This window comes from Pectinophora gossypiella, chromosome 6, assembly GCF_024362695.1.
Source record: "Pectinophora gossypiella chromosome 6, ilPecGoss1.1, whole genome shotgun sequence".
NCBI lineage: Eukaryota > Metazoa > Arthropoda > Insecta > Lepidoptera > Gelechiidae > Pectinophora > Pectinophora gossypiella.
Genome location: NC_065409.1, coordinates 11,222,414 through 11,237,284, shown reverse-complemented (window position 1 = coordinate 11,237,284; position 14,871 = coordinate 11,222,414). Strand labels below are relative to the sequence as shown.

Below are 14,871 nucleotides of genomic sequence, written 5' to 3'. Positions count from 1 at the left end.
CACCACAAGGTCAAGACAATAAGCCTGAAGGTGCCCAGGTGGGCGCGAACCTTGGCTCAAAGCGCCGTCTAACAGAATTATGTTTGATAGAAAGAGGATTGACTCTAGTGGCGCCGATAGCGATAGGCGCTGAATGAAACGTAAACCACGACGGCGGAGTCGATGAGTATAGGGGTCCTGAAGAAGGTTCAGTACACAATGTGATAATGATACGTAAAAACTGCTTCAAAGAGGTACTTTTTATCCCTTAAAATTTCCATCAAAAGATACTACATACAAACATAAACTCACGCCCGTAATCCCTAATGGGGTGGGCAGAGCCACAAGTAATCAAAGACAACTTGCAGCCACTGTTGATACGATGTCGTAAGCTGGATATGATGAACCTTATGGTGATAAGGGATCAGCCTATCGCCCATAACATTAGTCCATCATGTTAGAGGACACAATCCCTCTGTCGGTTTTCATGTCCGAGTCGTTTAAGTAGAAAAAGTACTTACTTATAATAAATATAATGAAATATTAAATAAACTAACCACAACACTCCTTTTCAAAATGTGGTCTTGAATTCAAAAGATACTGAATGTAATATTTCCCTTTTCTATAAATACTTATATGATAAAGACTACTTCGTGTTTTGTTATTAGTCGTACAATACGGATGCCAACACCCAAAAACATACCACGTGTAACGCGTAATCTTTGGATTTAGTAGCTTACCCGTATCTATTGGAAAACCATCGACAATGGAAATATTATGTCTTTCAGTTTTCAGCCGATAAACAATATTTTTCTTTAATTTCCGTACAATGTTATCTCCCGGAGTTTCCAAGTGAAGTCATATTATTTTACTAATGCTACTGTGAATTCGTGGACTGACTTAAAAAGATTACCAAACAATGCTTGCTGTAACAGCAAACAAAATCTCGCGCTACGGCCTGCTTTCCCCAATTTCCCGATTCTGAGTGCACCAAGTTTAAAAAAAAACACTTTGTAACGATGTCTACCTCGCTGGTTGGCATCCCTTCTGCCTACCAATTTTACGGCCTCCGAGGTCCAGTGGTTAAACACATACCACAAAAGTCACTTTGTGAGCCCTGGTTTGGTTAGGACATTGCAAGCTGATCACCCGATTGTCCGAAACTGGGATTATCAGTGCTTCGGAAGGCATGTTAAGCCGTTGATGTAAGTACATAGTTGTTACATGAGTCATGTCACGAGCCCTTGGCGGCTTAATAATACCCCCTGACACCGAAGTTGATGAGGTTGATAATCCACCTCACAACCCACACTACAGAAGAATACCAACTTAACGTTCTATCAAGTTGTCCTTCTGACACCTTTATTTTTTTTGTTTTCGCTCAGTAGTCTGGAAGAAGCGGCGACGTAACCTGTACATTTTCATCGAGTACTTATTTTAGTTCTTCACTAAGGAAATGGTATTGTGAATGTGCAGTGTTAGCTATTAAGCTACAGACGCTTAAAAAGTCCTAAGATCTCGTGCGAAACCGAACTCGACTAACAAATCTCTCCGAAGCTGGATTTCTTGAGATTTTCGATAAATAAATTACGCCAATCAAAATTTCCCTCACGAGCGGTCGGCGAGGCTTACTTGGGAGTTCCGTGCCCTCCATGCCCTCCTTCATTAGGAGGGAGTGTCCTACATAACAACCGAGATTTCACTTTATAAGCCGATGAAGAAATAAGAAAACGTTAGTCTTGGAAATTCAAGACCACATTTTGAAAAGGAGTGTTGTGGTTAGTTTATTTAATATTTCATTATATTTATTATAAGTAAGTACTTTTTCTACTTAAACGACTCGGACATGAAAACATAAAAGTTTGTGGAAGAAACAATCTTATTTAATTACAAAACTTATGTAAGTACCTATATGATTCAAAATATAGAGTCAAATACACAATGTGAAAATATACGTGTTCAAAATGAAATAATTACTGACATACCTACTCGTAGTACGGTAACAATAACCGCACACGTTACATTTGTTAACTAAGTATATGAATATACTATTTAATGTGTAATACAATAAATATCTCCCGATAATTATTCCCGTGTGAATATTTATGTAGGTAGGATCTAATAAATGATGCATTATGAGGTAACTATTTGCACAATAATTATACTTGCCTATTATTATCTCAACTGTTATCAAATCAGTAAACAATTCTGTGTAAAATATTCAATATAATTAGTAATACTAACAAGTTAGCACACACATAAAAGTATTTCACATAATTCCAGCTATCACCCGTATCCCCATTAGAAATCAAACTTGAACCACTAAATTGTGAGCTCATCGCTCTAACAACTAGACCAAAAATAAACTGGGGCTGTTAATATTCTCATAACATACAAAATAAGGAGAGTGTATGGCTACTTTTATAATATCTTACTGGCCAATAAAATATAAAATAATTAATTTAATCTCGATAAGAGGGTTTTAATAAAATATAACCAATATTCACAAATGCACTGTTAAAATGGTAGTTACCAAAGAGATTTTGATGTGAGATGCAAAAAAGGCCTGGCTTAATGTTCCACTAAAGTAACAAACAATTTATTACTTCAAGACGATCATAAAGGCAGTTAATAAAGAAGGTGTACTAGAATGAAGAAATTAAATTTTTCGCTTTTACGCTGCTGGTAGTAAAAATGTACGTCCATAAATCCTGGTAATCATGGCCAATTAAAATGTTCACTAATTAACAGAGCCATATTTTTACCGGAGCTATTTTTAATCTTTCTTTCTCCATGTTTTTCTTCCTAAATGTCAGAAGTTGAATACTTTGTCCGCCTTAATTTGAGTTTTGATTCGTCAAGTTCCCATTTTTATTTGGGGATTTGTGAGATGATAATATGGTTTGAAATCATAACAACCGACCCACTTCAATGACAAGTCGCTTGTAATCGTTAAGGAAAGTGTCTCTTTTCTAAAAAGTCACTCGGAAAATCCAAGCTTTACAAGTTTGAAGGAACTATAGAAATGAAGTCAGCTTCGCGTCCCCTGTAACTTACAAGACAACAAGGTATTATAAAATGGAAAAAAATATAGTTGTTTAGAAAGTTGTTTATAGGATCTATTATTCTCCATTAAAATCTCTATAAGAACTAGAAAACGACAGCATAAATAAGTTTATAGGACTAAATTGTACTAATACTACTAAAAAATCAACTAATAATAATACTAAAACTACGTACACCACCTATCTACTTTTTATTGTACTATTGTATTGTTGTAATTGGACTAAGTTGTTGTTGTGTAATTGTATTGTTGTGTTTGTAATTGTATTGCCACACGTAATCTTTAACACATGTTTAAATATACCAATACAAATATACTTTTTGTACAAGTTAACAAACTAATCAGATACAGCTAGTTCAACTCAGTTGTGCGCGCGGCCATATGTGTGGGTAAACCTTGTACCACAGATCATATATAATACTAACGTACTTGTACATACACAGTGACTTTATGTGCGTGACTATAGGTACAGTATAGGTAATCGCTTAGTAATACTAATTTTAAGGATTTTCCTGGAAAATGCCTCGATTAAAATTATTTTCTTACATCCATAATTAATTACTACATTTAAGTAAGTACCTTATATTTAAATGAAAGATTTAAAATGTATTAGTAACTTTTCATAACCTAATAATTTAGCTGCTAATTAACTATTTAGTAAGTAATTTGGCTAAGCAAATGACGGCATAAAGTTATTTGAGAAATATGGTCAAATTCTTTCTTGGTTTTGTTCCTTACCAAGTTCTGAAGGCTTCATTAACATACTAAATGCTTAGACAATGGTTATTACTCTGTAATTAATCATAATCAAATCATCACTTCTGAACAATAAACATTGCAAAGTCTGTATACAATAATTACATATGTACATAACTTAGCGAACTAGTAAACATGTTTTAATTATATAAGTATGTATAAATTACACGATGTTTAATTATTTCTGCAGCTCCATTGAAATAGTAAAATATGTATATGAATTACACTAACTAAAATAAATATACATACTTACCTAAGTATTACACAAAAACGCACACCTATTATATCTGTTACATACATACATAAACTCACGCCTATTTCCCACAGGGGTAAGCAGAGACTATAGAATTCCATTTGCTTCGATCCTGACACACTATTATATCTGTTAATACAGAATAATCCTAAGAGACTGTTTGCATTTGCAGCCACTCTTGGAATTAAAGTCCGACGATTGTACTCTATACATTCACATTACCAACTTAAAATTTAACTCGTTTTCAGCATGTATATATATAAGTTCATCCCGAATTGTTTAAATTATCCAGGATGTTAGTGGCATCGTAACAAAAACGTGAGGGATGATTCAGACCATGATTCTGAGTTGATATCAAGTGGAAATGTCATGATTCATGAATTTTCAAATAGGAAAATTCCACTTGATATTAACTCAGAATCATGGTCTGAATCCTCCCCCTTAGTATTCTTTACAATGTCACTAACACCCTGTATAGTACTTATAAATTAATTTATTCATCATGTCGTTAATTTTCAAATAATTATGGACATTACCACCGAACACGTCCTCAATAGTCCGCATATCACACCGTAGCGTGGTGGTGCTATGCGGTTGATATTACAATATTGGTATATCAACCGCATAGCCACCATGTTACAATTGCACCTTTGGGTGACATACAATATCGACGTTAGAGGTAGGTTTCAGTGGCCATGGCGTGGGTTGGACAGCGGGCTACAGGTCGGGCACCAATAATAATTCTCTATTTATGGACAACAAATAGATCCAAATACTGTTAGTTTACACATAAAAGGGAATACGAAAAGTAGCTAACCAACGGAATTCATTTGTATATGTAAGTACTATAATTTATTTATCTAAGTACTTATTGTTTATGGCGTAAGCGCGAATACTGCCGTATTATGCATTAGACCGTAAGAAGTGCCAAACTGGCGTGTTATTATGCCTGTTGTATGAAGGCAGTGGCGGCCCTAGGGCCGTGCGAGGTATGCCACCGCCGAAATAATGGGCGCCAAAATCAACCGACTGATTCACCCTGACCGCAAACTAACTTCATCGGGTTAGATTGCGGCCACATAAAACTTATACCGGGTGGCCATAAACAACATTTTTAAAAGATTTAAATAGATAAATTTCGGTGGCCGTAAACTAATCGAATAATTTGTATTTTTAAGGGCTGAGGAGGCGCCACTTTAAGGTCTCGCACTACCTAAATATTTTGCTAGGGCCTCCACTGCATGCAGGAACACGATAAACGAGGCATCTGAAAATTACTTCAAAGTAAGTAAGTAGATTTTATTATGTCCAATTGAGTTTCGGGTTAAAATCATACTTACTTTGCTCTTTACATTTCCTTCCAGCATGTTTTTTTTTATAATTAAAACTCAAAAATATCATTATTCATTAGGTTACATAATTACACTTTGAATCTATATTTACGTAAATATATTTTTTGTCGAACGTGTCGTCGCTAAAACTACTGCAGTTTCTCACATCCTGTATAGCCGAATTTAAATACACTTGGGAAGTACCTATTTAAAAAAAATTGTTCAACCTTCAACTTTCGATTTTTTCTTAAAAGCCCAACTTAGTTCGTCGTTTTCAAAATATTAAGACAACCTAACTATTTTTTGCGATAGGTAACATTATTCGTAATCCAAGCCCACACTACACAGCAAGACATAACCCGGTCCCAGATAATTGCGTTTCCGGCGGTCCGCTACATAATTTAATTACGCCCCCATACGGCCATACCGTGAATTATTATGTCCACACCTACAGACTGAATGTTGCACATCTGGTTAGTGTGTTTACGGAATTCGTTCCACTCCGTAAATTGATATGACATTTAAGCCAGGTATCCACTAGGCAACCGATGGTTTCGCGGAAGATTGGCGGACGCGTAAACGTGTACGTGTAAATAATAAATGTTTCTTTCTTTCTTTTCTTTTACCCTCAAAAGGCGCGCGAAGGTACACAGTGAGGTTTTAGTCAGTACTAGTCTGGCATAACCCCTTCCCCGAGGGACTGGGAATGCATGATGGATTTACTTATTTAAAAAATAATAAGTTATCCACTAGGCAACAAACTGCGTAAAATGTTCGTCAATGCCCTACAGAGCGTTGCCAAATGTATATATTCTAAGTCTACAATTTATTTTGATTATAATAATTAGAACATAATTAGAACATAATAAATAATCTTTCAAGGTTGTAATTATGGCTACCCATTAAGACTGCTGATCTGGAGGTGGAGACCTGGAATCCTATAATACAGGGTATCCTAGTTTAGGTTCCAGCCTTTATACATGATATAAAAAAAAGAAAAAAAACCACTGAACTATATGAAGAGAATAGTAGGGATACATGGTGCGGGCCCAGTGGGTACAGGGCTTTATAGTTTTCAACGAATTATAAACAATATTATAGTAAAATAAATCTTTTTAAGATTGGAGATCGGGTTCGATTATCAGTCGATACATGGTAAAGCAGCACGTTAGAGTCAGCAATAGCAGCACGCCACATTGAAACCTATTAGTAACAATTATATGTACGTATATATAACATATATGCTCACGACTATATCCCAATTGGAGTAGTCAGAGGTACCATCGCAAGATGAACTAAGCACCTAAACCTAACCGAGCTTTCTCTAGGTACAGTCATGAGCAATATAATGTACCCACTTTAGGACTCTGTCGCACTAACATATTTGACATTTAGTGAGATTTACGGTTCAATTTGTCAAAAAAGTTAATGTCACATGGTACCAAAGTGTATACATATTAAAACTCGTGACCGTACGTATATGAACTGTTTATATACATATGTAGGTGTAGGTAAATTTAGAACAGCTATCTCTCTCTAATACGATATCCACTTTGTCAATACCAGTGTTTTTGATATACTAAACTAGTTTCCTTTGCGTCGGATATGTCTTAGATAAACACAGCCAATTTCGTTTCTTTTGACGTCAGCAGATACTATCTCTATCTAATGGACAATATCTATAAGTACATATAAATTGAGAGAGAGACAGAGAAAATTTTAAAAGACCATTGTGAGACGAAGCATAGAAGTAAGTAATTAAAAAAAAACACATTTGGGTGTTTAACTGGGTCAAAGGTTAATTATAAAAAGTCTAATCTAGAAATAGAAGCCAATCTATGATGATCAAAAATCGATCTCATTTTACTTTTCGACAAATTTTCGAATTTTATTTATGAATTAAGTAACAATGAATACGACGTTTGACCGCTTTTATTGATGACGTCACAGGACAGTATTTCCATACAAACTCCACAGAAAACTTTCGTTTTGACGTTTCGTAAAAAGTATCTCATTTGAGTAGATTGTAGCTTTTTATTACATTCAACATCTACCGCATAATGGGATAGTTTCCAACTAGTCAAATCAGTTACTTTTTACTAAACGTCAAAACACGAAATTACTTAATATAAGTACGGACTTCGTATGAAAAAGCAACCTGTGACGTCATAGGGAAACGTGACAAAATTTCGCACTTATTATTATTTTTTTTCTTTATTAAAATTCATAAAAAAATTCAGAAATAGAAAAAAGTTTTTTTGTCACCTTTAGAACTGTCTTTATTTAGTAATCAGAATTTCGTAATTTAACTTTGACCTTGGAAACTATCCATTTACGTACAAATACATAAACTCACGCCCGTAATCCCTAATGGGATAAGCAGAGCCACAAGTAATCAAACACAACTAGCAGCCGCTGTAACTCTATGGCATCTTCTTCTATCGTGTGGGTTGTGAGGTGGATGGCCAACCTCATCAACCCTGGTGTCAGGCTTGTTATTAGTCCGCCAAAGGCCCCTGACGTTACTCAAGTAACGACTACGTACTTACGTGCCTTCCGAAGCACGGATCATCTTACTTCTGGAGTTATGATCTGTGCTTCTGGACAATCAGGTGATCAGCCTGCAATGTCTTAACTAAACTTGATTTTGTCCCCAAAGGGATTTGAACCCGTCACCTCCGGATCGTGAGCAGAACGCTCAACCACTGAACCATGGATGTTGTGGCATAATAAACAATATACTTAACATTTTTAAATCATACAAGGTTACAAAGGAAATTGAAATGCACAAGACAGGAAAAATAAAACAATATAAGTAAGTAACCAAAAATATCTTACCTAATCATGACAGACATCTCATATTAGACGAGTACATAGTATAACAGGATCAAGAATAAATCAACAGTAGGTAATTTGGTTATAATGTTATATTTATGAAAGAAAAACATAAATTATTGTGTAAACCAGGAAATTTAAGTACTTATTGCTTATTGTATTATTTAAGATTACCATGTTAGCTACTTGTTTATGCTTTTTAGCCGACTTCAAAAAAGGAGGCTGTAATTTTTAAAACTCTACATCATAATCTAACATTTCCAACAAATCTAACCACCATCATTGGAGGCTCGAACTAACCAACAAGCATTGCATTTTATAGTCCAGAATGTTATTTACCCCAACGCTTCTTGTTACCTTTTTCTCTATTTATTTTTATTGATAAACCATAAGGCTATGAAGAAAAAGGTAGCTAGAAACTGTATATAAATTCGTTTATAACGTAATAACCAGATTCACCTGTGCGCCATGAAATAAAAGTTCGGAAAGCACCTCGGGGCATAAAAACTTTTGCAATATTAAACAAAGCGGCGATCTCCAGCCATTTAAATAGAAAGTTAAAAGCATATTATCTTTGGCATGCATAATGGAAGACTTTGAACAGTATTGAATCAGCATGAAGGTATATAGTTTGTGGGGCTTCTGAGCTGAATTTACATTTTTAGATTGCACTTACTTCAAGATGCAATTTCGTTATTTCTTTCTCCAAAAACATCTTTATAATATAATGTACTTATTATATACGAGATATTTGCATAAAAAATGGATTTTATTTAATTTTTGAGCCACAAATTACTAAATAGTTTTGAGCATTTAAATCTAAGTACCATAATTCAATTCATAATTTCGTAAAATATAAAACGCTCAAGAGACGTAGGCTTTTGTATAGGTCATGCAAAAAGGTAGGCTTTTCATTGCTGAAAGCTAAAATATATTCCCGATATCCTGGAAAAAACTGGAAGCAAAATCCGGTGTAAAGCTAGGCAAGTACTACAAGTACCATCGAAGTGGACTTCAGTTCAACTAGGTCAAACCGTTTAACCAGTTTATTAACAGCAAACAAACCCGATTCCAGGTTAAATTAGTTGAAACCACACGGTTTGCTCGGTATCGTGTATCTACGGAAAAGTTTCCAACATGAGTACGCGCAGATAATGCTGTCACTGTTCCAAGTAATCCTGTGATATGCGTAAGTGTAAAGGTACAAGGTAACTGTACACATTACATAACATAAAATAAGTTCACGTCTATATCCCAAGATAGTCAGAGGTACATCCATCGCAGTGTGTGTGAGTGTGAGACCAACGTGAAAGGTGAGCCGTATCGTCGTCTATAATGATGTTCACATTTTCTGTACTAATTATGCTCAGCGCGACAAAAGCGGAGTACAGTCATGAGCAATATGATGTACCCACTTTAGAACCCTGTCGCACTATCACATTTTGACATTTAATGAGACTTACGGATTAATTTGTCAAAAAAGTTAATGCGACATGGTTTCAAAGTTTATACATATTAGCACTCGTGACCGTACGTGTAGATGAATATTAGGCATTTTGTTGTCGAACAAATATTTCAACCAAAATGACAATGGGCACTTTTGTATGAAACTTGGTCCAAGAACCTCCACTGATGAGACTTATATGTAATGAAAGCGTATGCTTTCCCTATGAATCTGGCAAAGTTCTATTAGATTCTGTCCCGGGGTTCTTTTTTTACAGCCATGTTTGTCCTGGCTAAAAATGTGATAAAATACAGTGGGAGCTAAAATCGACTCAAGATTTGTTGCTGGATAACTAAGTCTACATAAATAATTATGTATCATATTGTATATCATTTTGAAGAGGATCCAGAATCCGAAACATAAAAAAAAAACAAAAAAAAAATCTTTATGTAAGCGAATTATACTCAATTTACATCTGCAGCGCCATTGTTTCTCGGTAGCTAAGTTCAAGTTTCACGCCTTTTACCCCTTCCAAAAGTATCTTACCGATTTTTTTTTATATTGCTTCCGTAATTTGTATCTGAGTGATAATAACAAGAAAAATAAATAGACACCTCTCCGATAGAGACCGCCTAAGCTATCGCCTATTGCAAGAAATCGTCATCATTAGCAAGCCATTACGGTATTGCATATAAGCTTATCAGCAACTTGGAACTTGGTCCAAGAACCTCCACTGGTGAGACTTGCATGTAATGATAGCTTATACTTGTCCTATGATTCCGGCAAAGTTCTATCAAACTCTGTCCTAGGGTTTTTTTACGGCCATGTTTGTCCTGAGTGTACAGTAGTGGACTGCAAAATCACCTCAGGATTTGTTGTCGAAAAACTATTTAACTAAGTCTATATACATAATTATATATCATAATGTATATCAATTTTAAAGGGAAAGGTTATCAGAATCAGAAAAACAAATAAAAAAAATGCATTATGTAAACGACTTTTAGCCAACTCACGTCCGTAGCACCATTTTTCTCAGCAGCTACGTACGGGTTTCGCGCCTTCCAACCTTTCCAAAGAAGCCCAATCATTTTTTCCTTCTTCTGATATTGCATTCTTAACCTGACAAGTGACAACAACAAGAAATAAAATAGATACCATTCCGATAGAGGCCGCGTAAGCTATGGACCTATTGCAAGATAACGTACTCAAAGGCTAGTCATTATAATCCAACAGACGTAACATGATTAGAATGCGGCAGGACGGAAATGTAGTATGTTTTCTTTCACCACAATCTTGTTTTATTAATCCAGGCTTATAGCTTGTATTATAAACAATGCCGTATGGTACAACAAACGTATTGGACCAAGTTCCAAGTTGCTGATAAGCTTATATGCAATACCGTAATGACTTGCTAATGATGACGATTTCTTGCAATAGGCAATAGCTTAGGCGGTCTATCGGAGAGGTGTCTATTTATTTTTCTTGTTATTATCACTCAGATCAAATTCCGGAAGCAATATAAAAAAAAAATCGGTAAGATACTTTTGGAAGGGGTAAAAGGCATGAAACTTGAACTTAGCTACCGAGAAACAATGGCGCTGCAGATGTAAATTGAGTATAATTCGCTTACATAAAGATTTTTTTGTTTTTTTTTATGTTTCGGATTCTGGAAAAGATCCTCTTTAAAATGATATACAATATGATACATAATTATTTATGTAGACTTAGTTATCCAGCAACAAATATTGAGCCGATTTTAGCTCCCACTGTATTTTATCACATTTTTAGCCAGGACAAACATGGCCGTAAAAAAGAACCCCGGGACAGAATCTGATAGAACTTTGCCAGATTCATAGGGAAAGCATAAGCTTTCATTACATATAAGTCTCATCAGTGGAGGTTCTTGGACCAGATTCGCCCATTCTCCTTTTGTCTACAGTTGCCCTAGCCCCTTGGACAATGGCTTTCCTTTTTCATCCTACTAATTCCATACCGCACCCTAATAAGGACTATCACGTGTCGAACTTCCAAAACATTGAACCCAAAAGTTGAAAACGTGGAAGTAATACAAATTAACACATTACAAGGGCCAGCCCTCGAAACAGTAGAAAAACAAATATATTTTTTTGTTAAAAATCTACAAAATTTTGCGTCAGATACGGACGCTGTGGTTTTTGCTATTTACTGTGGAAACGTGGCAGTTTTAACAAGCTAAAACAAACACTACGACATTGCGGATTTCCCGAAGCGAAGGCTTCAGGAAAATTTGACTATTTTCCTAACTTTGTAAGTGAAGCGGAATAGTTTATACTAGGTTTATACTTCCGTTTTACGACGCGACAACTCCCAACTATCAGTCTTTCGGAAAGCTTTCATGATAAATGAAATCTTAAAAGCGTTTCCTACAAACTAAACAAACTTTAAGCGGTGTCCAAACAACTAGTTCCTACATTCTTGGTGCTTGTACCAAATGGAAAACAGATTTTGTAAGTCCAATAAAAGTAGTGTTCCAACTGTGAATAACATTCTTTTTTTGGGTAACTTGAGCGTCAATAACTTTAGGAATTTTTGAAAGGTTGAAAATATAAAAAATAATATATCGTTTATTTATGAAACATAAAAACGTCAGAATGTCAGATTCCGGATGAGAGACCTCAGCGCACCCCTTTTGTCCGGCCAAATAGTTAATGCCATATGCGGCAAAAATATAATAAGTCACGTAAAAAAGGGTATCAGACTGATAAGTGACTAACTTAAAATACTTTCTGACGGTTCGGCGTGGAAGCAGTGAAAGGTGAAATTCTGGACGTTTACCTTTGCCTTTTTCTGCTTTCTACTGAAAACCCTTTTCGGACGCCAAAATTTTATCAAATATCTCTTTGATCTAAAGATAAAAAAAATATTTTCTTCGTAATTGCAGGGGTCAACGATTCCAAAGATAACACCTATATACATACTAAGTTTTGCTTCTTCTTGTTGTCGTTTCGATGGCATTCAGATTTTTTCAGCCCAGTATTCCGCCATTCGGACAGCATCCTCCGTGGCATCAGCCCCTCTCGCGTACAGGTATCAGGGCACGCGGGGCAAGTTGACAGAAAAAATAATAAACCTGGAAAACTGAAAATGGATGGAAATGGAAAATTTGTGTCTACATGGACACATAATAATAATTATTATTAGCCAGGCGTCGGGATGTGACGAACCCATCGACCCCTGGTGAATTCATCAGTGAACCTGGTGAATTCAACAGTGCAGTCAGTCTCCGCAGGCCAGCTTGTGGCAAGCTGTTGGTGAGTGACGACACCACGGAGCTGAGATCCCCCGAGAGTCGGTCAGGCCCTCCGTCTCCGGCTTGCCTTAACTGGCCGGCCGGAGTGGACCCCAGCGGGGGCCGCAGGACTCTCACCTCTGGCTTGCCTTCATTGGCCGGCCAGAGTGGGGCGTTAGAGCTATACGCTCGCAGGGTGGAAGTGAAAGATACATAAGTCGCGAGTTCGTGAGGCGGGTAAACCGCCTCGCAGAAAGCGGTGTACACCTCTCGACACCCTGAGCTACTCACAACCATGTTGCTGCCTTGCCGTCCAGTCACGTCGGCTAGATAGGTGGCCCATCCAGTGAGTGGCGAGTCACCGCCTGCTCATTTATCCATGTTTAGCAACATTGGTCGAGCAGGCGCCATAGTCCCCCATAGCTCCAGTATCCCGGTCCACTAACCCCCAACCCAATAGCCCAGTTCCCTTTGTTCCCATAATCTGCAATAGTCCTACACGAACCGGGGATTGTCTTTGGGTGCACTCCCATAGTGCATACAGGGATAATCGCCGGTTGGTGTCACACCACATTTAGATTAAACTGTCTTATGGGGCCTCTACGTGTTGGCTTCGGCCCCACGCACGTCTTCCAAAAGTCCGGGCCTCCATAGGCCCGAGATATGAAAAAGACATACAATAATAATAATAATAAACATAGACAGACATTCGGACAGACACCGACCGAAGCCACCCAAACCTCCTTAATACCACCTCTTTAATAGAAAGGACACTAGTTACTTTTCTTTTTCAAATTGTTCTTTCTTGTACTCTGGCCTTATCTACCTAAAGGTTAGGTTAGGTTAGTTCATTTCACACAATTTTTGCGCCTTTTTACTGCTGGGAACATTCCCAGGAATAGCACATCACTGGTTCTAAGTTGAGTACGGTAAAACTGCTGTCTTAAAAAATATATTTTATGATCTTAGTTTAGTGTTCAATGATACGTATTGAGCTATAAAACGCCAATGGATCGTATTTTTCAAATGGAAACGAAATCCCTCTACCAAATACTTACCAATTTAATATCACAAATATTTTATGATGACAAAAGAAAATAAAAACTGAATTGATCCGGATGATCACAAGTTCACAACACACGCGACCGAAGTAAAGGAAGACTAGCCCTCCTCCTGCAACTTTTTTCGTAAAGACTTCGATTATATTAGATACCTCTTTTTGGTAGAGCATGCTTACTACCAAAAAAAGAGGTACCTAAAAAGTTTCTAATGCGCGCGAGCGGCTATGCGAAGGTACTAGTTTCAATAAAAGAGTTTCGTTATTCTGCGTGGAAATTCCAACCTTCATGGTCGATAAAAAACTGAGTAAACTGGCCGAAAATTGTAGAGTCACGAACGTCGCGTTCATTTTTCAAAAAAATCTGGAAGGCGTCCGTGTCGCAGACCGCACATGGACGGGCGCGTGACACGACTCCCATTTCCGCTTTTTAAATGTTCAAGTAGACATTTTGAATTTCTTTATTAGAAAATAGGATATTTAACTGGTTAAATCATAAAATGCTAATCTAGAAATAGAAGCCAGTCTAAGATGATCAAAAAATCTCATTTAATTTTCGACTTATTTATGAATTAAGGAACAATGATTACGACGTTTGACCGCTTTTATTGATGACGTCACAGTATTTCCATAATCTCGAAAGAAAACTCTCGTTTTGACGTTTCGTAAAAAATATCTCTAGGTTGTCATGTAGCCTATTCAATTCGTAGCAGCCAGCATTATTGCACTTGCATACCTATTTAGTTTGTCGTCAGTAAAGGTACAAAAAGATAAAAAACAAATTCAATAAGTGCAGTAGTTTGATCGTCGTGAGATTCCTAAGACGTCTGGTACGAGACGGTGCGCTTCCTCGCTGAATTGAGATGCTCTGCGCTCAACAAGGG

The 14,871-nt window shown here is 36.7% G+C and overlaps 1 protein-coding gene across 1 annotated transcript in view; it reads left to right on the top strand.

Annotated features, from left to right (window-relative positions):
• LOC126367526 (integrin alpha-IIb-like) overlaps nt 1-6,780 on the top strand; it is a 363,625-nt gene extending 356,845 nt beyond the window's left edge. Inside the window, exon 26 of the transcript XR_007566500.1 lies at nt 6,712-6,780. The gene's annotated coding sequence lies outside the window, so the exon portion shown is untranslated. The remainder of the gene's footprint in view (nt 1-6,711) is intronic.
• The last annotated feature ends 8,091 nt before the right edge of the window (nt 6,781-14,871 follow it).